Source organism: Protopterus annectens, chromosome 5.part0 (genome assembly GCF_019279795.1).
Source record: "Protopterus annectens isolate FY-2018-M chromosome 5.part0, PAN1.0, whole genome shotgun sequence".
Taxonomy (NCBI): Eukaryota; Metazoa; Chordata; order Ceratodontiformes; family Protopteridae; genus Protopterus; species Protopterus annectens.
In genome coordinates this window covers 849465224-849489960 of record NC_056735.1, presented here as the reverse complement: position 1 = coordinate 849489960, position 24737 = coordinate 849465224, and positions in this window count along the sequence as shown.

Below are 24737 nucleotides of genomic sequence, written 5' to 3'. Positions count from 1 at the left end.
GCATATATTTTACCATTAGTTCTGGGGAGAGGGTCACAAGAATGCTACAATTGTACCATGTATCGCACTACCCTGAAGTAATGTGTGCCATACATCCCATGCATGTACACATGAAAACAGCATTTGGGGAACAAGGTAGTGTCTACATTAACCATAAGTTCTACCACTGAAACAACTGCCAAGTCATGTGTAATAGTATGGGAATCATCTGGAACATGTGTGCTGGCAACCCTGGCAGTTAACACAAGTCCCATATGTGCCACATCTTCCAACTGCACCAGATGTGTGCTATGGGGATATCTTGCAGGCTGATTTAGGGGTGGATGCATGCTATGCACTGGAGTCACGGCTGATGAAACCCATCAGAAATGTACACACGCACATGCACACACACACACACACACACACACACACACACACACACATACACACACAGAAGAACCCCTTAATGAGACACACGGTCCAACCTGTAATGTCATAGAGCATGTTTTTGAGCTACTGCAGTCACAGTGCCAGTGCCTATATACATCTGTCCATGACCTGCATTACAATCCACTGATATGTCCCACAATGCTCATAGTGTATGCTATGCTACCCAAGTTAATCTTGTGGAAACAGCTGTAGCAGGAACAATAAGGGGAAGAGAAACACATCCTCCCAACAATGCAAGGTCACCACAGGCTGATGACGAGTCAGAGGTGGAACCGGAAGCTGGTGTGGTTATAGGCAGACATAGGCATGCTCAGTATGTCCTTGCTTTGGCTATGAGAAGCCATAGCACACTGACTGACCACCTAGGAGACAACAACCATCCTCCTACTTCACCATACTTTTGTACTGGGAAAGCTTTACAGAGAAAGATTTGACAGTAAGGATACACACTGCAGTTTCTTACTTCTTAACCCTCCCTAAATCAGACAACAGGCAGGATGCCAAACAAGCAGAGTAACCAGACCAACACAGTCTTGTTGGCACCATAGCAGGAACCCACCTTTGTGCACTCACCCCCAAAAGAAGAGTCAGTACTTGTTTGTGACATCCAACCTGGCTTTCCTTAGTTGGCAACTGCATATCATATTATTCCCAGTTAATATCCTTTGACATTGTAAGTACAATGGTATAGAATGGTTTACACACTATATGTCCTAGAGTACTGGTCAGATAACTGCTGAATGACAAAGGAACACAGAAAGGTAAGACAGTGCTGTATGTTTGCAAGCAAGAATCATCCGGGGTGTGTAATCACTAAGTGCAGTATTTTCAAAGATGAACATTTCACTAAATGTACAACTAACATGTAATGTTTTAATATAACTGTACATTCTGTTTAATTTGTGTATTGAATGAGTGAGTGTTGCTTGCTACAAAGGTATTTGTGTGAAAGAGAGTTAAGGCACCCATTCTGTGTTCTGAATGTGCATTGGATGGTGACTTGGATTCCATACCAATGTAGGCATATTTCTTGTGTACTAACATTGTACTGTGTATGTCCTACACTGATTTCTGTTTCTGCCTGTTATTACTTTTTTTTTCTCATAATTTTTGGGCCACTGTTTACGCAGTGCTGTGCTTAGCACAAATGGCTTTGTCTATGCTCAGCTAGTTTGCGCACACAGCAACAGTACACAAACTGAATGAATAATGAATGGACCACCCAGGTAGCTTTCACCAAGCCTTGATACACCATCTACATAGAAAGCTGACTGTTTCATCTCTACTTGATCGACTTGCTTTTTTTCTGTGACCCATCTTTACAACTGCATAAGGCCTACTTGATTTACAAACCTTTTGGAATTTGCTCCATTTTTTACACTTGTGACATAACTGACCAAATGCTAAGCACTTCTCTCTCAGTCTCATGATTCGCACCACATTTGCAACAGTTAACAATAAAGCTAGATTTGGGTTTTGCATAGTCACGTTTGTGTTGTACTGAGCTGGTGCTGGAGCTTGCACTTTTCCTGGAACTTTATAGAAAACTTTGTGACTTCTTTGGAAATCCTGTAGCTGTCACATGCTTAGGCCTGTTCTTGTTCATCACGTGTTGCATGCTGTCTACATTGTGCTCTAGAGCTAACTGAACCCATTCTTTTGTCACTCAAGCATACTTTTATGCTTTTCTGTCACCTCATGGATTTGAGAAACCTCTATGGCTTTGCTCAACATTAAATCACTGTCACGAAGCAAAGTCTTTCTCACAGCAACAGTATTAAAACCACATACAAGCGTTTCCTTTATCAGCTCATCTTTTAGATCACCAAGCTGACACCTCTTAGCTCTGTTTCTCAAGTTAGTTATATAAGCTGCAAATGTTTCCCCTGGTTTCTGATCTCTTGTGTAAAACAAATGCCTCTCTAATGTAACATTCATCTGGGCGGTGCATATCTCTCAACTTGCACTTCAAACACTCGGGGTCTTCCCTTGATTCAGCTTCAACAACAATATGGTGGTCTGCACCTTCTCCTTCATATAGTGCTAGTGCATACACAAATGAATGCTCTCTTTCTATGGCCTCTGACCCTGCTGAGTTTAGCAAAATGAATGCCCTGTTGCATGAATGCTCTCTTTCTATGGGCTCTGACCCTGCTAAGTTTAGCAAAATGAATGCCCTGGTGCATGCATCTCTATCTGCATAAGCTGCTTGTATGAAAATATCGTACTCTTGTTCAAATATTCTCCACTTCTCTAACATTCTGATCAAACACAAGTGGTAGGGGTTTTTGACATCCATCTGCCATATTAACATACCAGTGAAGGGTTTTTTTGCAAATAAGCATGATATACACACATACACATATAGAAGTTTTTGGCATAAACAGAACTTGTCCAAAATCTTCGTGCTCTGAACTTATATTCTTGTAGGTCAGAATTATGCAAATTAATGAACTTGTAGTTATTTCGAATGACTGGACTTTGCGAAAACTTCTTGGGCTTTTTGATACTTTGCTGAAGTTTGAGAAATACCTTTTCAAGCTTTTCAATGCTTTCAGAATATTATCAGTAAAGGCAGAAATGCTAAAGTCATTTACTAACATCAATAAAGACAGAAATGCTACAGTCATGCACCATCACTTGTTAAAGTTATCACTTTAAGAAACATTGGAGAACTTTATGATGTGACTAACTCACAAGCACTGTAATACTCTTGTAATGTCATCTTTTGCAAGAAAACACCTCTTATTAGGAAGGAAACATGTCAGGCATCTGCACAATGCAAATAAATCAAAAATCTGTTGCTCAAAACTTCATAACTTTTGAAGTAATTGTATATCACAAACAGCACACTGAAATGTCCCCAAAATGGTGGCACCTTGCTAGGCAACTCTTTACAGTACAAGAAGCACTCTGTAATGTTGGCACTTTGTGAACAGACACACCCAGCAGAAGAACTTTTTCAAAATAGTTATACTTTGCATGAAATAGTTGCACTTTGCAAACAATGAATTCTGAAATACATGCACAGTAATAAGCGCACACTGTAAGCCCTTTTACACACTAAGATACTTCGAATAACTCTAGTTACACCCTTGATACATTACGAAGTCATAGTTATGCCCAAACACAGCACTTTGCTCAAACACATGCAGTTGCCTTGCTTTATTTTGCTGAATTATTCAGCCTTCTGACCTTCTGTAGTACGAGTGATTGGGAAATAGCAGGGGCTGAGGAGTAATGTGATCTTCCCAACTCTTACATTCTTACTGCTATATAAACCCTGTGTCTTATAAAGGCTCTGCTTGTATTGTCAGGCTCTGGATTGCATTAAGTGGAAATTCCTTAAGATTCCAAGAGCAGGCTAAGTTATTTCTTACACTTATTTCACTGAATTGCACTTCTGAAATGCTTATAATTGTGCTATACAGTTGATCTACTATATTTTTGCACTGTTATAAAGCTTTTTTATTGTTTCACTGCATTTATGTACTGTTTTAAACTGTTTTAACATTACTTAACTGTAAACTGCTTTTTCATACTGAGAGTTGTATTTTCTGTTTGCGATTGCTCTATCCAAACCTTTATGTGCATTGTTGTCTGTTAAAAGCATTCTCTAGTCTGCTCCTTGATCTGTTTAAAACTTTCATTTAGTGGCTACAGCTAGGAACTGTAATTTTGTTAAATTTTTTCCCACCCACCGACCCTCTCTAGTGTTGTGTGTTTTTATACTTGGTGGCTTTGCAGTTGCCCTCCCATACTGTATATTTGATCTGTGACACTCCTCCCAGTCTAGTGTCATTAGTTCACTCAATCTAATAGAGAACATTTGTGAAGGCCAACCCACTCAGATTCTTAACGTTGAATTAACTTCTGTTCCAGCTTTCCCCATTTCCACTTTACTGAAAAGAAAATTCTAAGCTTGCTTCCCCCCTTTCCTGTGGCAGGTCAGATATGGATTTGCTGTGTCCAGGACTGTTTGTGAGCTCCTAAGCCCCCCCCCCCCACTTAACTGGGGTTAAACTATTCCTGGCGCCATAAAGTCTGTTTTTCAAAATGTTTGCAACTAACCAGCTTTTTAGTTTAGCACCCATCTGTTTCTTTGATCTCAGCACTTGTTCAGAACTCATTGTAAGCACTAAATAAGTTACAAATTACTACAGCACTCAACTTTCCTCACTTGTCTAGAGGAAAACAGTTTTTAGTACTTAATAAATAAACACCTATTCAGGCATGTCTAAAGGTCAGCTCCCGGTGTTTTCTCCTGTCTACCCGATGAATCTGGGCATCTTGAGACAATGCAGCAATTGCCTCATGTACACAGACAACCCTCAACTCCTACCACCCAACACTACGACCTGTGAGAGATGCACTTATATAGCCAAACTGGAAGCAAAGCTCTCTTTACCAAAGACAGGCCTAGACGGTCAAGAGGAGAAGGTAAACACTTGCACCGCGCCACACTCATCACATAGTCCCTCAAAACCTATACCACCAAAACTCACACAAAGAACCACAAAACACACACCTACATTCGCGGAGGCTCTCTGTACTAATCTGCCCAAACAACAGAGACCTCCAAAGCAGAAATGCAAGCAACCTCCACCCTCCCAACACAACCCAAATGACACATAGTCCATATACTCAGTGTGCCACTCAACTACAGCCCATAAGGCATAACGTACCCAACACTCTAGTCATAGGTGACTCTATAGTCAGGCACACTGATGTTCCACTCACCAGGCTAAACAAGGAAAAATTTACTGTCAGCTGCCTGTCAGGTGCCAGGATCCACCACATAATGCACGCACTCAGGTCACTCCACAACAAGTACAAATATGACTCTGTCATTGTCCATGTTGGTGTGAATGACCTGAGACGTACCTCCCTGAACTACATGAAAAGAGACATGGAGGAGCTCTCTGATCTTGTAGCCCAGGCCGGTATGACCCTAGCCCTGAGTAGCATTCTGCCATCACCCAGAATGACACCACAGTACAAAGACAAAATGATTGACTTTAACAATTGGCTAAGCTTCTGGTGTCATTCTAAGGGAATCCAGTATCTGTCTGCCTGGGATGACATGATCGACAGACCACGCTGCTTTGCCAGAGATGGCCTGCACCTGTCGCCCTTGGGATTCTGGATACTGGCAAAGGCTCTTGCCACCCCTATAGTGCCTTTTTTAGGCAAGGTTCAAATGACAAATTCGCCACCGTAACAGGTACAAGCAAGCAAAATCTAAGGGTAATGCTACTCAATGCTAGAAGTCTAAACCTTAAAATGCACTCACTCGAGGCACTCCTTAAAATGGAGAACATTGACATCTGTGCAGTGACAGAGACCTGGTTCAAAGCTCCAGAGAGCACCCCTGCATTACCAGGCTATAATTCATACCACACCTTTCGGCCACCAAACCGGGACCGAAACACTAAAGGTGGAGGAGTGTCCATATTCATTAAGGATATCCACACCTCGAAGCTAGTTTCTCAGCATAATGCATCCAAGATTATCCAAGTTCAACTAACTCTGGGCAAAACCGCAATCCAGATTTTAGCTTGCTACAGACCCCCCACCATGCCCCAGGATTCCCACTCCTCTTTTCTTGATACACTGGAAAATATTAAGGTACAACCCAACACTCTAATAATGGGTGATTTCAACTACCCTACCATTAACTGGGAAAATTACTCATGTACCAACTCTTTTGCTCAATGTTTTCTGGAAATCATCAATTCCAACGTTTTGGATCAACTTATCCACACCCCCACCAGAGGCAGCAATATCCTAGACCTGGTCATCACCAATATGGGTGACTAGTGTTCCACACCAGAGGTCAGCTCCTCGTTGGTCAGATCCAACCACAAGCTAATCACCCTAGACATCCACATCCCGCTCCCACCCCCCGTTAGGAAAACAACCGTAAAAAATTTCTCCAAAGTCAACTTCACGCTTCTTAAGACAGAAGTGGCAAACTTCATGACACCCATGCAGATGGACAATAGAGGTACGACTGCTGAATCCTACACAAATGCACTTTATAAGCACTTACACGAGTGCATGGATCATGCTATCCCTAACGGAACCAAGATGCTATCCTCCAAAAAAAGGAAGCCAATCTGTTGGTCTTCTGCCATAAACAAACTCTACAACAGAAGAAAGAAACTGTTGCAAAAAAGAGTAAAATCCCACGATTGGAGGAGCTTCCTGGTCAGCCTCAGTAAGAAGCCGAGATCCCTCATAAAATCCTCCAAAGCTAGTTATGAAAACAAAATTGCCACTGATTCTAAAGACAACCACAAAGCATTCTATAGCTATGTTAAAAATCTCAATGGCAACACTCAGATCTGCTCTGAGTTACAGCACAATGACACTAAATATACAGAACCAACTGATATTGCCATCATCCTGGCAGATAGGTTCAGTGCTAACTTTACTCCCCTCTCACCCCCTAAAGGGCCCATATTTACACTGGAAGAATGCAAAGTTCCTGTAATCACGGCTGCACAGGTAAAAACTTCACTCTCCAAAGCCAAGAACACAGCATCCATGGGACCTGACAACATCCCAGGCTGCCTTCTACATGAACTACAGAATGAACTGGCACCCCACCTAAGTACCATGTTCAATCATAGCCTCACCTCAGGCTTTGTGCCCATTGAATGGTGCACCATGACAGTTATCCCACTCCACAAAGGGGGGGCCACAACAGACCCTGGGAACTACCGCTCCATTAGCCTGACTAGCCTCGTCTGCAAGGCCATGGAATGTATCATCGTGGAACTCATAAACAAAGACATTGGAGATCTCCAAACCCTGGACCCCACACAGTTTGGGTTTGTAAAAGGCAGATCATGTCTCCTAAACCTGATAGACTTCTTTGAAGTAGTCACCAAGGCCATGGATGAGAGTATGGTGGTTCACACAGCCTATCTAGATCTCGCCAAGGCGTTTGACACCATCCCCCACTCTGGAATTATAGATAAACTCACTAAACTAGGTATAAATCCCTATGTCACAAGATGGGTTGCCAACTGGCTTACTGAAAGAACCACACTGTGAAAGTAGCAGACTCCAAATCAGAATTCAGACCAGTGACTAGTGGAGTACCACAGGGTTCAGTCCTGGGTCCTCTCCTGTTTGGTATTTACTTCTCTGAAGTACAGGCTCACACAAAAGGTCTTTGGCTAACTAAATTTGCAGATGACTGCGAACTAGGAGCCATAACTGAAACTCCTAACGATGTGGACATCCTACAAAAGGGCCTCACTGAGACAGATGCCTGGTGTCAAAGACATGGTCTCAAGCTCAATGCTAAAAAGTGCATTGTCATCCCCTTTGGTAAAAATTCTGTACCCATGAACTACCACATAGGCGGTAGTCTACTTAACACCGAAAGTGTGATAAGAGACCTTGGGACACAGGTGGACAGTAGTCTCTCCTTTGATAATCACATCGCCAAAGTGGTCAGGAAATCCTTCTACATGGCACACCTCATCACAAAAGGTTTCTCATCCAGAAAAAAGAGGTCATTGTTCCCCTCTACTCATCACTCATTAGACCCATTATAGAGTACAATGCCCCTTTTGGTATGTACCTCACAAGACATCTACAACAACTGGAAAGGCCACAAAAATACCTCACAAAGAGGATTACTGGCCTCAAACAGATGCCTTATGCAGACCGTCTCAAAAAACTCCAGCTTTACTCTGTCGCATATCACCTACTCAGAGGCAATCTCTGCCTAACATACAAAGCTATGTCAAACCCAGAGCTGTTGGACATGCTCCACTTAAAGAAATCCCAATCCCCCTGAGCTACATGCTCTAGGGACCTAAACCTTGTCACCACAATAAACAGAACATGCTGGAGGGATAGATTCCTGTCCCAGAGACTTCCCATACTTTGGAACAGACTACCTATCTATGTCAAACAGAGCTCCTCCTTACCACTCTTCAAGAAAAGTCTTGATGATTGGATGGGTAATAGGAAATTCACCTTGGGGATCACTTCTGTGGTTCTGCTTGACAGGGGCACAGGAAAATAACTTTCTTGGGTGGCGAAAGCCAGGGTACATTTTTGGCTAGGCTTGTATAGGCCCTAGGGCCAATAGCCTAGTACCTACCTATGAACCTATGAATGTGCCCCTTTCTTTTTTTACTGTAATTGTTTTGCTTGTTTAGGCCCTTTTTTATGCCCAACTTACTTTTCTTGAGCTCATTTAACTCTAAATATGCCCAACTTTGCCTCAAACACACTTGTTTTGCTTTAAACAAACTCATTTTCGGCTTTAAACATACTCGTTTTCCTTTACAGTTAATAGTTTTGTTGAATACTTTTTATCTTAAACATTTTCTTTAGTTAACAAACTTTTTGTACTTTCACTTGCCTGATAATGCAGTTTGTGTCCTTGTAATACCCCTTTATTGTCTTTCACATCGAGTAAACAATTTGTTTTAGTTTTCATTACCTTTGGTTCTTTCTGGATATGTTTGTGCTCTTTTTTCTCTCAGTTTTACCTTTGCTGTCATCTTTACATCTCGTGGCTCAGAATATTTTTCTCTCTTCCATCCTGGTTTTGACACCATGCCTCTTTCATGTTAGGACACGAATAAACAAATCTTCATGGGTTCTGTTCAAGCACCTTTATTATATACAAACACATTACTATTGTTGACTATAGACTGTAACTGAAGTAACTTGTATACAATTAATGACTATGATCATGCATGCTTACTCCCTAGCTGCTCTTTCAAAATGGCACTAAGATTGTGCACATGTGTGGGTTATATACATGCCTGTACAGCCTCACATGCTTCTTAAAGATACAAGCACACACACTTTACACTCTGATCTATAGTTACCATCTCTGTAGTGGTTACCATTGCACAAACATGTTGCTTGTGGTGGCATGATGGTAAGCAATGCGCACCATTTTCAAATTGTGCACTTTTGGATTTTTCAACATCTGAGTATCTGTGATAGCTGAAATTGGTGGGAAACATCATTATAGACTGGTCTTCATCTGTATTAGACATGGCTAGTGTTCATGCACAGGTTTTGAGATTTCAGCATCAAAGGTGGGGTGTGCAGGAGTCCAAAATGTTTGTTGGACTCCTAGTGAATAACTATTGTTCCCAGCTGTTGTAGGAGTGCTATCATGGATCCGATTGCAAAATAAATGCATGGAATAGTTTAGCCTGGGATTTGTCCAGTGCTGCCAATATCCCTCACACTAGAGAACAGTGTAGAAATCACTACAGAGACCTCAAGATGAGGAAGAGGGATACCCTTGATCCTTGGATCGAGGAATGTCAGACTGGTGGCACTCCACAAATCTAAGTATCACAGGAACTACTTGTAAGAGTTAGCAGCTGCATTTTTTCAGGATTGGTATTCTTAATGGTATTCTGTTTTCTGCTTCTTCCACAGCTAATGCAGATTGTTGAATCTGTGAACTTATGAAGCAAGACTGGCATGGATGTGAGATGCAAGTGGTATGTATGCATCCAAACAGTACGGTTATTGTAGCATTAAGAGTAAATACAGCTTATTGTGTTAAACACTTGTATCATATTCAGTACGCATTTGTCAATTGTAAAGGAAAAGTATACATGCCTTAATCTGTAGGATACAACAGTCAGTATTACAGAGCAGTCAGAGGTTGTGGGTTCAAAAACCACACTGCCCAACTATACAGTACTGTTTAAGTTTACATCAATATTGCAATGTAATGTAAGACCTATAAACCAGGGACAACAATACCCTGCTGAAGACTGTCATCAGTATTATTCAAACATGCATATGCACAGTATATGCACATATCCATGATTGCTTGCTGCAATCAGTAATATACTGTGCATCTGTTATGAGCATGGTTGTCATAACAGTGTAAAAGTTAGTTGTTAAAAGTCTGTAGTATTGAAAGTAATAGTAGCAGAATCATACCTCTCAACTGTTCAGATTTTGGCAGAATGTCCAGATTTGTAGTTCATGTTTTTTGTATGTTCCTCATAAAATGTAATTTTCTGACAAATCACTGGGATTGTCTGAAGACTGAAGCCACTAAATAATGATATACATTTGAGTTTCAGACTCAAATCATTCCTAAATGTGTATGTTCCAACAAACTCTGTTACTCTAGCAACATTCTAACTTAATAGGGGTAATATTTAAAATATGTCCCTATCTTTGGGGTGGAAAGGTATGAGCAGAATAGTCATAGAATTGAATACATGTGCATTGTATGTCACATATGATAGTCATTTTCTCTTTTTTTCTCTCACCCCACCCCTTTTCTTTTATTTTTGGTTTTTACTTAATTTTCGTGTTATGTATAATTTTCCCTAACATTTCCCTCCCCTCTTAAAGGGCACCTGTCCCAAAAAATAGTCTCATACATACCTCTCCATTTCACACGTCTACTTGACACACTTAATTTGCTCCAATTGGCTTCACAGCGCAATTATGTTGCCACCCATCTCTCTGGAGGTGACGGTCCAAATTTAGGTAAGATTCTGTACATGTGTTACTGCTGAAGTGGATAGCTATTGTTTATTCCTACACCCTTCCTGCACATTCCTGACCTTCCTTTCACTTCATCTTTCCTCCTGCTTGCTCCCCCTTTCAACACTTTCCTGTCTCCCCCATTTCTTCTCTTTAAAGGATGATGCACAGTGTGCATGCTCATGGTGCACTGTTCATTGTGGATTCCCTGGTGAAAATGAGAATCACACAGATGCTTGTTTAGAAATGGTGGGGGTGGGGGCCAGGGCCAGCTGATCAATTACATGTGAAGGTCTGGATGTACATTACAAAGATGACTGCATGCAGCACCTTGGGCATGTAGGCCTTAACTTACATTCCCAATCTTGCATTTGGTTCACTCAGCTCTCACTCCATTTGAATAAATGGGCCATAGGGCCTTTGCCTTAGGGAAGAATGAATCCATTGGTCATTGGGGTGACAACAAAGGACAGGATCAATGTTCAGTGAGGGGACTAGATAAAAAATAACTATAAGATTATACACCTACATTACCTATATTAAATCACTAAGCTTGCATTTGCAAACAGAGCAGTGTCACTAGTAAAGGACGGACAGACAATGCTGAATAACAGTACTGTTAGCCAGAAACAAAGTAGTTAGTATCAAGTACTGCCTCAAGGTACAGTAGAGGTGAGGAGTTTCTCTTTATTTTGCACAAAGACACTCAGTTTACATTGTAAATCAATGCCTTCCCCTCAGGCATCAGTCATTCAGAAAGAGAGCAAATACTTCTCTGTCACCATTTGAGAAACACGCAATGATTTGCTGCCTCATCTGTTCAACAATTTATGGCTTCCACTGTTACAACTTCTGATTGTGGTATACACTGTTCAATCTGTTCCTTGTTCACTGTAAATCATTCTCTCTGACCACACAAGACAGCTTATATAATACTACAAAACAGTTATATTTATTTATTTATTTATTCCAGTTTGACCGGGGAGGTCCACTGGGCCTGGGGAGCCCGTTTTCAGTGGAGGCCCGGGGAGAAAAGCTCCACAAAACAGAATTTCAAGATTAATTAACAAAGAAATTAAGGATTACAAAACAGGTAGCATTCTAAAGTAGGAAATAGAAAAAAAATATTTACAATTCAGTACACTGGGCTAAGTGAGCCTACTTTCAGTGGAGGCTCAGGGAGAAAAAGCTACACAATACAAAGTTTAAGTACATGAATACATTTAGAGGGGGCTCGGGCAATAGAGCTCTGCATTAAAGTTTGATAACATGCTTAATTATAAATGAAGTTAGTAATGCAAGCAACAGGAGGCATTTACAGGAGTGAGAAAACAAATAAACAGTATATATGAATCTAAGAAGAAATGTATAGCAAACCTGGGGCTCCTACAGGATATATGACCTCAGCACTGTCTGGTAATGGGAATGATGCTTACTATCTGATCACATTGTTTTATCTTCTACAGCATGGCCTTTAGCACAGAGGGCCAAAAACAATTTTCTTCCGCACATCCCTGTCTGTACATCACGACACCTTCAACAGATAATTGCTAACAAGTGCCTGCAATAGGAGGATAAGGAAAACAATCTTGAGACATCTGTGTGCATTGGTATAGCTTTTACACATTTCCAGACACACAAAGTAGAAAGTGGTAACAGTACATTACAATAATCAAAATGCAAAAAACGCTAAACTACTGGTTGTAGCATAATAGTGCATCCTATGCCATCAATGCTGAAGTAAAAAGGTCCCAATACATTGACTCCAACTCATCAAGACCTCAATCTATCAAACACCTAGCACAGTAAAAACAAAACACCATATGGAATGTTTCTGCATGGTGGCTATCCTCCCTGAACTCTGAAAACTCTTGCTATATGTAAAAGTAAAATACTAGGTTTTTATATGAAACAGACTTAAAGAACTAGTGATCTGTCTTCAAAAAAGACAAGTCATTGTATATGGCAATGAAAAGTTTTTCATCTGAAAACTATCCACAAACACTCGTTAAAGTTTTACAATAGCAACAACAGCAGCTGTCATGGAATGTGAAGAACACATGCCTGACAAAGTGCAAGACCAATAACTTCCTTTGTTACCTATGAGTGAAACATCCGTTGGCCTATCAGCATGAAAGTATGTCAGAATGGGTTACTTATTGTGTTTTTCATGCCCTTCCACTCTTTTTTTATCTGTGGTCCACCCAGACGTCTTATTTTGGAGGAAATAGCTCAAGTCTGCCATCCTGTTTGCAAAGCTTGAAAAGAACTCCTAAGATGTAATTGCACCAGTGCACTGAAGATTTTTTTTTATTTTCATTTTACTTTTACCGCATTCTTAATGGACTATACTTTAACCTCCAGCTGTACTCCATTCAGAGATAATGTATCTCTTAAGAAAATCAAATGTCTCAGACAAGACTGGAATTTAAATTTGATTTTTCTCCCATGTTATATTTGTCACAAGGTGTTTTCATGTCTGATTGTGCTGAGGAACCGTAAAGTCACACACTGTCATATAATCACACACTAGCAAGCAACAATGTAACCCACAACTGCAACAAAATGAAGATAGAGGTCTGGTGCAGACTAGGGTGACTCCCCACACAGCTCGAACAACAACTGGAAAACGAAGTATGTAGCAAGAACAGATTTGTGGATGTAACTGTGTAGTTCTTGCTACATACTTCGTTTTCCAGTTGTTGTTCGAGCTGTGTGGGGAGTCGCCCTAGTCTGCACCAGACCTCTATCTTCATATAATCACACACTGTCATATAATCAATGTAAACATGGACCCTCCTCTAAGCTCACTGATGCCATCCATAACCTTGCACTGCAGCTGTAATGGAGAACATATCCTAAAATGGACTCTCTGAAAGAAATTTCTCCAACAGAAGGTAAGGAATGTGCAAACACTAAAAAATGATTATACAACAGTATGTCCCAGGCACTGAAGTCTTTGTGATTCATACAGATCCAACGCTCACCTTTTTTTTCCTCTCTGATGCGCATCATAGAATTCACATCACCCCATCATTTTTATCATTCTCATTGTAATATATTTTCTCGTAATCCTTTTTGAACTCCTCGCACACAAGTACAGGAACCCATTTTGTGTGCACACTACAAGCATAGCATCAAGAGTCAGTATATAGGAATGAACAAATGTTAAGGCACTAAATCCTTTCTAGACATTACAATAAAGCCCATTTCCTCAGGAAGCTGGTCATCAGCACTTTGGTCTCTATGGTAGTGGGATTGCCTTAGGAAATTAAATAAATATGATATCTAGTCACAATATTGTGGTCCTACTCATTAAAGGTTATTCAGCTGGAACCTGGCAACATAATATGCATGGATCATATAGGTCCATAGCCTAGTACCAACATATGAACCTATCAGCCCTAGGGCCTATACAAGCCTAGCCATAACAATTCCCTGGCTATTTCTTCCCACACTATTTACTTCCCTGGACCCCTGTCTAGCAGGGTGACTGACATGATCCCCGGGGTGAATTTCCTTTCTCCCATCCAATTGTCATGGTTCCTTTTGAAGAGGGCCAAAGAGGCACTCTGCTTGACATGTATGGGCAGTCTATTCCAGACTCTGGAGAGTCTCTGGGTCAGGAGCCTATCCCTCCAGCATGTTTTGCTTATTGTGATGACAAGGGTTAGATCCCTGGAGCATGTGGCTCTGAGGGATTGGGATTTCTTTAAGTGTAGCATGTCCAACAGCTCTGGGTTTGATATGGCCTTGTATGTTATGCAGAGATTGGCTGTGAGTAGACTATATGCGACAGAGTATAGCTGGAGTTTTTTAAGGCGGTCAGCATAGGGCATCTGCTTTAGGCCTGTGATTCTTTTAGTGAGGCATTTCTGCAGCCTTTCCAGTTGTTGCAGATGTCTTGAGAGGTACATACCAAATGGGGCGTTATATTCTATAATGGGTCTAATGAGGGATGAGTACAGTGGGACAATGACCTCCTTTTTTCTGGATGAAAAGCCCTTAGTGATGAGATGTGCCACATAGAAGGATTTCCTGACTGTTGTGGTGATGTGGTTATTGAAGGTGAGACCACTGTCCACCTGTGTCCCTAAGTCTCTTATCACAATTTTGGTGTTTAGTGTACTGCCACCTATGTGGTAATTCATGGGTACATGTTTTTTCCCAAAGGGGATAACTATGCATTTCTTGGCATTGAGCTTGAGCCCATGACTCCGGCACCAAGTATCTATTTCTGTAAGGCCCTTTTGTAGAGTATCCACATCATTTGGGGATTCAATAATGGCTCCCAGTTTGCAGTCATCTGTGAACGTTGTTAGCCAGAGTCCCTTAGTGTTGGGCTGTACTTCAGAGAAGTAGATGCCAAACAAGAGTGGTCCCAGGACTGAATCCTGAGGTACTCTACTTGTCACTTGTCTGGAGCTGGATTTGGAGTCGGCTACTTTTACAGTGAGTTCGGTCAGTAAGCCAGTTGGCAACCCATTGGGTGACGTAGGGATTAATGCCCAGCTTAGTAAGCTTATCTATAATTCCAGAGTGGGGGATGGTGTCAAAGGCCTTGGCGAGGTCTAGATAGGCTGTGTGGACCACCTTACCCTTGTCCATGGCTCTGGAGACTGATTCGAAGAAGTCAATCAGGCTCAGGAGACAAGATCGGCCCTTCATGAACCCAAACTGGGTGAGGTCCAGTGTATGAAGGTTGCCAATGTCTTTGTTTATAAGTTCCATGATAATATGCTCCATGACCTTGCAGATAAGGCTCATCAGACTGATAGGACAGTAGTTTCCGGGATCCAAGGTGGATTCCCCTTGTGGAGTGGGATAACTGCAGCTCTGCACCACTCAGTGGGCATGAAACCTGAGGTGAGGCTATGATTAAACATGACACTTAGGTGAGGTACCAGTTCATATTGTAGTTCATGTAGTACACAGACCAGGATGTCATCCAATCCCATGGATGCTGTATTCTTAGCTTTGGAGAGTGTGTTTTTTTACCTGTGTGGCCATTATTACCGGAATTTGGCAATCTTCCGGTATTGAGATGGGCCATTTAGGGGATGAGAGGGGGGTGAAGTTGGCACTAAATTAATCTGCCAGGATATCGGCAATATTCTTGGGATCAGTATATTTAATGCCATTCTGTTTTAGCTCAGAGCAGATCTGAGCATTGCCATTTAGATTCTTGACATAGTTATAGAATGCCTTGTGGTTGTCTTTGGAATCTTTGGCAATTTTATTTTCATAACTGGCTTTGGGGGATTTTGAGGGATCTCAGTTTCTTACTGAGTCTGGTAAAGGAGTTTTTTGCATCCTGGGATTTTCCTCTTTTCTGCAACAGTTTCTTCCTTTTGTTGTAAAGTTTGTTTATGGCAGGGGATCACCAGATTGGCTTTCTTTTTTTGGAGGAGAGCATCTTGGTTCTATTTGGGATGACACGATTCATGCATGAGTGGATGTGCACATACAGTGCCTTAGTGTAGAATTCAGCAGTCAAACTTTCAGTTCCCATCTGCATGGGTGTCATGAAGTTTGTGATTTCTGACTTCAGTAGCATGAAGTTGGCTTTGGAGATGTTTTTATGGAGGTTTCCTTACTGGGGGGTGGGGGTGGGATGTCGATGTTAAGGGTGATTAGCTTATGGTCAGACCTGACTAATGAGGTGGTAACCATAGGTGTGGAGCATCAATTTCCCATGTTGGTAATGACCAGGTCTAGGATATTGGAGCCCCTGGTAGGACTATAGATTAGTTGATCCAGGGCATTGGAATTTATGAATTCCAAGAACTGTTGGACAAAGGTGTTGGTACATGAGTAGTTTTCCCAGTTAATGGCAGGGTAGTTAAAATCACCCAGCATTAGGGTGTCTGGTTCTATCTTAATATTTTCCAGTATGTTTAGAAAGGTGTAGTGAGAATCTTGGGGCATGTTGGGGGATCTGTAGCAAGCTACAATTTGGATTGCAGTCTTACCTAGTGTTAGTTGCACCTGGAGAATTTCAGATGCATTGTGTTGGGCAACTAGCCTGGTGGTGTGAATATGGACATTCCTCCACCTTTAGTGTTTCAGTCCTGGTTTGGTGGCCGAAAAGTGTAGTAAGAGTTGTAGCCTGGTATTGCAGGGGTGCTCTCTGGAGCCTTGAACCAGGTCTCGGTTACTGCACAGATATCGATGTTCTCCATTTTTAGGAGTGCCTCGAGAGTGCATTTTGAGGTTTAGACTTGTAGCATTGAGTAGCATTACCTTCAGATTTTACATGCTTGTAACTGTTACGGTGGTGGTGTTGTCCTTTGACCTTTGCCTAAAAATAGGCACTATAGGGGTGGCAAGAGCCTTAGCCAGTAACCTGAATCCCAGGGGCAACAGGTGCAGACCATCTCTGGCAAAGCATCGTGGTCTGTCAATCATGGTGTCCCAGGCAGACAGATACTGGATCCCGTTTGAATGACACCAGAAGCTTAGCCAATTATTGAAGTCAATCATTTTGTCCTTATATTGTGGTATCATTCTGGGTGAAGGCAGGATTCTACTCAGGCTAGGCTCATACCTGCCTGGGCCACATGATCCGAGAGCTCTTCTATGTCTCTTTTCATGTAGTCCAGGGAGGTACGTCTCAAGTCATTCACTCCAACATGGACAATGACAGTCATATTTGTACTTGTTGTGGAGTGACTTGAGTGCATGCATTATGTGGCGGATCCTGGCACCCGACAGGCAGCTGACTGTAATTTTCTCCTTGCTCAACCTGGTGAGTGGGACATCAGTGTGCCAGACAATAGAGTCACCTATGACTAAAGTGTTAGGTACGTTGTCTTGCCTTAGGGGCTGTTGCTGGGTGGCACACTGGTGTGAGCTATGTGACACTTTGGTTGTGATTGGTGTTTGTTTGCATTTCAGCTTCAGAGGTCCTTGTTGCTTGGGCAGGTTACAGTTAAGGGCCTCCGCATATGTGGATTTAGTGTTGCTATATGTGGGTGTTGGTGGTGTGGGTTTAGAAGGGCTATGTGTTGCTTGAGGTGTAGTGTGGGTGTTAACCTTCTCCTCTTGACTGTCTAGCACAATCTTGGGTGGAGAGAGCTTTGCTTCCAGTTTGGCTATGTAAGTGCATCTCTCGCAGGTTGTAGTGTTGTGTGGTAGGAGAGGGGTGTCTGTGTACATGAGGCAATTGCTGCATTGCCCCAGTATGCCCAGATTCACCAGGTGGACAGGAGAAGTCACCAGAAGCTAACCCTTGGACATGCCTGGTTTGGTGCTTTTTTTTTGTATAAAGTACAGGAGCTGTTTTTCCTTACCTTAGCAAGGTACTTTGCAATTATAGGCTGTTTAGTGCCTACGATTAATTTCTCCTTATTAACAAGGAGAGTTGAGTGCTTGTATCAGTTTAAGGCTTCCTCGTGCTTTTCAGCAGGTATTAGAGCAAGTGCTAGTCACAGGGATGCTTAAAAGTAAGATAAAAAAATGCACACTGCAGTGTGCACTAGAGAAGTTAGATGTGAAAGTAGCTAACTTAAGTTTTACCTGTTTAAAAAGTTAAGGTTTAGTGGAGAGTTACTATTTTTAAAACAGCAAGATGGATTGAAAGGGGTGGTCACTTTTGTATTCTGGTACTATGGAATACAGTAGGATGGCCAATAAATTTAAATAGTTGAAGGGTAGTGATTTCAAAAATGATGATTTTGTGATTACTCACACAAGCCAGTGAAAGTAGAGAGGAAATGAGATATATGGTCAGATTAACATAAGAGGCAGGCAAGTAGAAAGACAGTGGTATTTAACAAGACAACTGTAACTGCATGGGAGGGTGGGGAAAATTTCTGCCTGACTCAGAAGAGACAGAGCTGTGGTCTTTTGAAGTTTTAATATGCAGTTAAAGCAGAATGCAAGTAAAACACAAGGTAAAGAAAACAAACCACAGTATTCAAAATATAAAAAGGCAATAAAGTGATACAAAATACAAAAAATAAAAGCAAACTAACCTTTCCTTCACAGCAAAGTGTAGCAGAGTCTGGATGAGCCTTTCTAGTAAAATGATTCCTTGTTAACCATGGAGCTAGTTATAGTAGGGAAATGGTACTGAGGATCAATGTCTTAATGGAGGTGTGAGTGCAAAGTCGCCCACATAAAAAGAATATCAGTTTGTTTTCTGTTCAATCAGCCAGACTTGATAGAAAGGACTTTGATCAGCCAAACCATATTTAGTAAATATGCATGCAAAGCCCTGCAGGGTCATCTATTGACCTCTGCATGCAGTGTCAGTGATATCATAGGACAATTGCATCTTTTTCATCTTAATATGTTCTATTAAGCTTTATGATGAATATAAGTCATTGAAAAAGAAATACAACAGACTCTTGCCACAATACCAAGTGACAATGTAGCAATTTTAAATAAACTGAAGAGATAGAGCATGTAGCAATCTAGTCAGCATAATATGAGATGACACTGACAGACTGCAGAAACATTTCAGAAAGGTCACAACTGTCCTTTTCCCAATATTAACACCAAAAACCAGATAACATATGTTCAGCTAACAACATGGGAGCTGAAGGAACCAGGTTTGTATGGAAGTACCAGCTCAGTCATCCTCAGCAGAGGGAAGGCAGCAGCAGCCCACTACACTGCTGACATCTGAGGATTGAAGATGTAGTGCCCACAGCAAGGAGACTAGCAATGCCAATGTTCAGAGTGCACCACTTAGCAGTAAGTTGGCATATTTTGTAGACCACATACACTGACAACAGTTGTTAAGCTCACAATTCCACCATGAGGTTTGGGGAGCTAGACGAATAAAAATAATATTGCCACCCTCCCAGTGAATAATGATACCACTCTCGACTGAGCTTATGTCTATCACCTCCTACAGGAATAAATGTGCCAGTGGGCTGTCACTGCCAGGAGGGATGATAAAGTCAACTGGGTGCCCAAGGAGTGGAAGGTGTGATAGTCAGTGTGGGGGTGAGGACCCAAAGAAACTAAAAAAACCCCCCCACAAACCACCAAATGCCACACTTTCCTCCAACCCCCCCCCCTCCATTTGCTGTCTCTTAGAATGCAGTCCAACAAAGACAAACAGCAGTGTGACTTAAATAGTTTCCAGTAAAGTTGATGCAGCTATTTGCTATGAAATTCTATTAACAAATAAACAGCTAGTTATCAGATTTTTGGGGTCCATTTATAGATAAATAGTTAATTACTAGGCCAGTTGCCCTTGTGGGACATTTTAAGCCTAGCAAGTTTCCCTTCTGGTGCTTGAATTAAACTATCCTGTTTGATGCTAGATAAGCTTTACCAATCCCATGGTCATTTATACATAGTGAAAATAACTAATCTTGCCACAGATAATTTGAGGGGAGACATGCATGAAATAAAGCATTTAGGCACTGCCTTTGTCCATTAGTAGTACAAGGGTCAGATCTGGGGTAAATTTTCTATTTATTATTCATCAGTCTTGGACACAGCTGATGTTTCCAAGTTATCAGGACAAAACCTGATTGTAACTTTAGTGTCTGTAGTTAATGCGATATGAAAGATTCCTAAGGCACAGAGATTCTTGTGATAGAATCTACTTTAGGTATGAACACTTCTATCACAATCCAAATCATGTCCCATATGTATTGTACTTTACTGCATAACCACAGCAAAGGATCTGGAACAACCCGCAATAAACCACATTTTGGGCAACAACTCCAGCCCCCACATATATTTGGTTAATAAAATACAGAATAAAGTAAGAGTTGTACTACACTTAACAACAAATATTTGCATAAAGGTGTAGGAGTTATTCTGAGGAATGGCTCCCTACTACCTCACCAAACCAATCAAAAAATAATGAAAGGCTAAATGTCAGAGCACTGCCTTTGTCATTTGAGCCCAAGGTAGGCAAATAAATGAATCTGTCCACTATTTGGGGTAAACTCCATGACAGGTTACATCAAACTAATACAACTTTCTCTTTCTGCAGTTCATTCCGTAGTTTGACAATTTACCATTTAACATATCTAATATGACTTTTCTCAAATCACAGAAATGAAAAAATGCCCCAGCCTCACCCAGCCCCATGCCTAGTCATTTTCTTTTATTGCTCATTCTGGATCATTTTTACCTGTACAAAGGAAGCAAACCTAGAATGATATGAAAGCTTAATGCTAGGATTATTGCCAAGTAATTTGTTGATCTTCATTAGTCACTGGGGAAAGTGTGAGAGGTTACCTAAATGGGACCAGATGTTTATCAAGATCCTGACAGCAGAATACTTTAAATTATTCATTAAACTATGAAGGCATCTGTACTGGCAATCAGATATCACAATTTATAGCATCTATACTAACACTCTGATAAGCAAGGCAGATTTCTCTCTTTTTTTTTTTTTTTATCCAGGACTGTGAATATTCTTCCTGGCTATCTAAAAGAAGCTAGGAGAGCAGCTATATTTTGGCATCCATAAATGACCTCGAGTTTAATAGTTTGAAAACATATAACAAAACTCATCACGTACAACCATAGGACAGCTGCTTTTTTGATAAGTTGTGGAACTGACCGAATAATGCTGAACAATTATATTCTATTACAGAGGGGACATAGCCTAGTACCTACCTATAAACCTATGTACTATTGGCCCAAGGGCCTACGTAAGCCTAGCCAGCAAGGTACAATAGTTTAGGCCACCCAAGAAAGTTATTTTCCTGTGCCACTGTCCAGCAGAGACACAGAAGTGATCCCCAGGGTGTATTTCTTATTTTCCATCCACTCATCAAGATTTTTATTGAAGAGTGCTAATGAAGAACTTAGCTTGACATAGATGGATAGCTTGTTCCAGAGTATAGGAAGTCTCTGGGACAGGAATCTATCCCTCCAGTGTGTCCTGTTTATTGTGGTGACAAGGTTTAGGTCCCTAGAGCGTGTAGCTCGGAGGGATTGGGATTTCTTTAGGTGTAGCATGTCCAAGAGCTCTGGGTTTGACATAGCTTTATATGTTAGGCAGAGATCACCTTGGAGTAGGTGATATGCTACAGAGTAAAGCTGGAGTTTTTTGAGGTGGTCAGTGTAGGGCATTTGTTTGAGGCCAGTAATCCTCTTTGTGAGGTACTTCTGTGGCCTTTCCAGCTGCTGCAGATGTCTTGTGAGGTACATTCCAAAAGGGGCGTTGTACTCTATAATGGGTCTAATGAGTGACGAGTAGAGTGGAACAATGACCTCTTTTTTTTTCCTGGATGAGAACCCTTTTATGATGAGGTGTGCCATGTAGAAGGACTTCCTGACTACTGTGGTGATGTGACTATCAAAGGAGAGACTACTGTCCACCTGGGTCCAAAGGTCTCTTATCACGCATTCAATGTTAAGTAGATTGCTGCCTATGTGGTAGTTCATGGGTACAGAGTTTTTACCAAAGGGGATGACACTGCACTTTTTGGCATTGAGCTTGAGGCCATGGCTCTGACACCAGGCATCTGTATCAGTGAGGTCCTTCTGTAGGATGTCCACATCATTTGAGGACTTGACTATGGCTCCTAGTTTGCAGTCTTCTGCGAACTTCATCAGCCAGAGGCCTTCTGTGTTAGCCTGTACTTCAGAGATGTTGATACCAAACAGGAGAGGTCCCAGGACGGAACCTTGTGGCACTCCACTTGTCACTGCCTTGAGGTCATATTTGGAGTCTGCAACTTTTACAGTGTGGGTTCTGTCAGTGAGCCAGTTGGCAATCCATCTTGTGACGTAGGGATTTATACCTAGTTTAGTGAGTTTAGCTATAATTCCAGAATGGGGAATGGTGTCGAAAACCATGGCGAGGTCAAGATAGGCTGTGTGAACCACCTTACCCTCATCCACAGCTTTGGTGACTGCCTCAAAGAAGTCAATCAGGTTCAGGAGGCATGATCTGCCTTTCACAAACCCGAACTGGGTGGGATCCAGAGTTTGGAGGTTACCAGTGTCTTTGTTTGAGTTCCATGATATGTTCTATGGCCTTGCAGACCAGGCTCGTCAGGCTAATAGGTCAATAGTTCCTGGGATCAGTGGTGGCTCCCCCTTTGTGGAGTGGGATAACTGTTGCTGTGTGCCATGTAGTGGATAAAGTAAGCATGATAAAATGTTTGTAGTTACATGTTAATTCTTCCCAACAGAGCCAGTAGAAGATTAAATCATCTAATTCTAATTTCACTTTAGCTTTAAGGCTACTAAAGGTTTCACATTTCACAAAGCTAAAACAGAGGCTCAAAAATACCTCTAAATATGTCATTTTCCAACACATTTCAAGGTATGTAATATGATTTATGGCTATGTGCAGAAGATATTCAAAAGACTTGACAATATTTAACCTGCAACTGGAAAAATTGCTATGAGTGTCTGTGGTCAATAGGGTCATGGTTAACGGATCAATCAGCCATCTGAAAAGAAGCAGAGTATCATCCACACAAGCCAGATGTTTAAAAGAGACATCTTCTCTAATTGTAAGTGCGGCCATTTTTTTTTCATGTTTCTTAAGGGCTCTAAAGAGAAAGGGGATAAAGGACCATCCTGTCTGGTGCCATATCTAAGAGAAAAAGGAAATGAGAACACCACTAGCTCTAACATTAACAGTTGATGAGGAATTTAGACCATTTATTCAGCTAGTGAAGCAAATGGGAAAGCCCGTAACATCAAGAGTTGTAAGGAGAGGGATTCTGAATGGCTAACTGAAAGCAGTAGTATTTTAGAGCTCCATATAACTAGTTAAATAAGACAGGAAAAAATATTATTTTTTTTCAAAGTATAAAATCTTATACATAAAGACTAGTATACATAATTAGAAACTTTGAAGTTTTATAAATTTCCTGTCAAAAATCTTGGTGATATATTCATTTGTTAAAATGAGCAATTTAAGGAATTCTCACCAGGATGCTGCCTTAAAGAAGGAACTACAACAGATGACATCTACCCTGCAGGAGCTGTCTTTGAAGATGGATGATTTTAAAGAGAACCTACAAAATCTTAAAACAAGCAGTCAAAAACAGGCTGACACTGTCAAGAAAATGCTACAACACCAGACAAGGATAACAGAAATAGAGGTTTCACTAAATGACTTGGAAAGCAGACTTAAGGAAGAGGAAACACAGAACTGCTTCTTAAGCAAAACATGTTTGGTTAATAAAGTAGATGACTTGGAAAATTAGGAGAGGAGAAATAACATCAGGACTTTCGGATTACCTAAAAACACAGAAGGTGAGGATATTATTTCCTTTTTATCAAGCTGGATCCCTGACTTTTTAAATTTAAAAGAAAGACTTTCCTTTGGCATTGAAAGGGCACACAGAGCTCTTGGGAAACCTGCCACTAACTCAGACTCTCCTCCTAGGTCAATAATTAAATTTCTTTCATACATGGACAAGGAACTGATTTTAAGATCTGCTTGGAGGAAGGCACCTCTAAAATATAAACAAAGCCTGATAAGATTTGATAATGACTATTCATCCAGAATAATGGAACAAAGGAAAAAAGTGTGGCCAACGATAACATTTCTGAAACAAAATAACATCAAGGCACAACTTGGATATCCAGCTAAGATAAGACTACTGTATGCCAATGAGATAAGGACTTTTAATGACTTAGAGAAAGCCTCTTCATTTATTAAAAATAATAATGTGATTTCTTTACCAGAAGATATGGATTGGATGTCACCTTCTCTCAAGAGAACACAAACAAATGTCTGGACAGACGTCAAAATGAAAAAGCAAAAGACTGATATTGTTACAGCCAAATCTCTCAAAGCATCTACTATGATATGAATTGTTTTAACATTACTTTAAAGGACCAATTTTACTGCT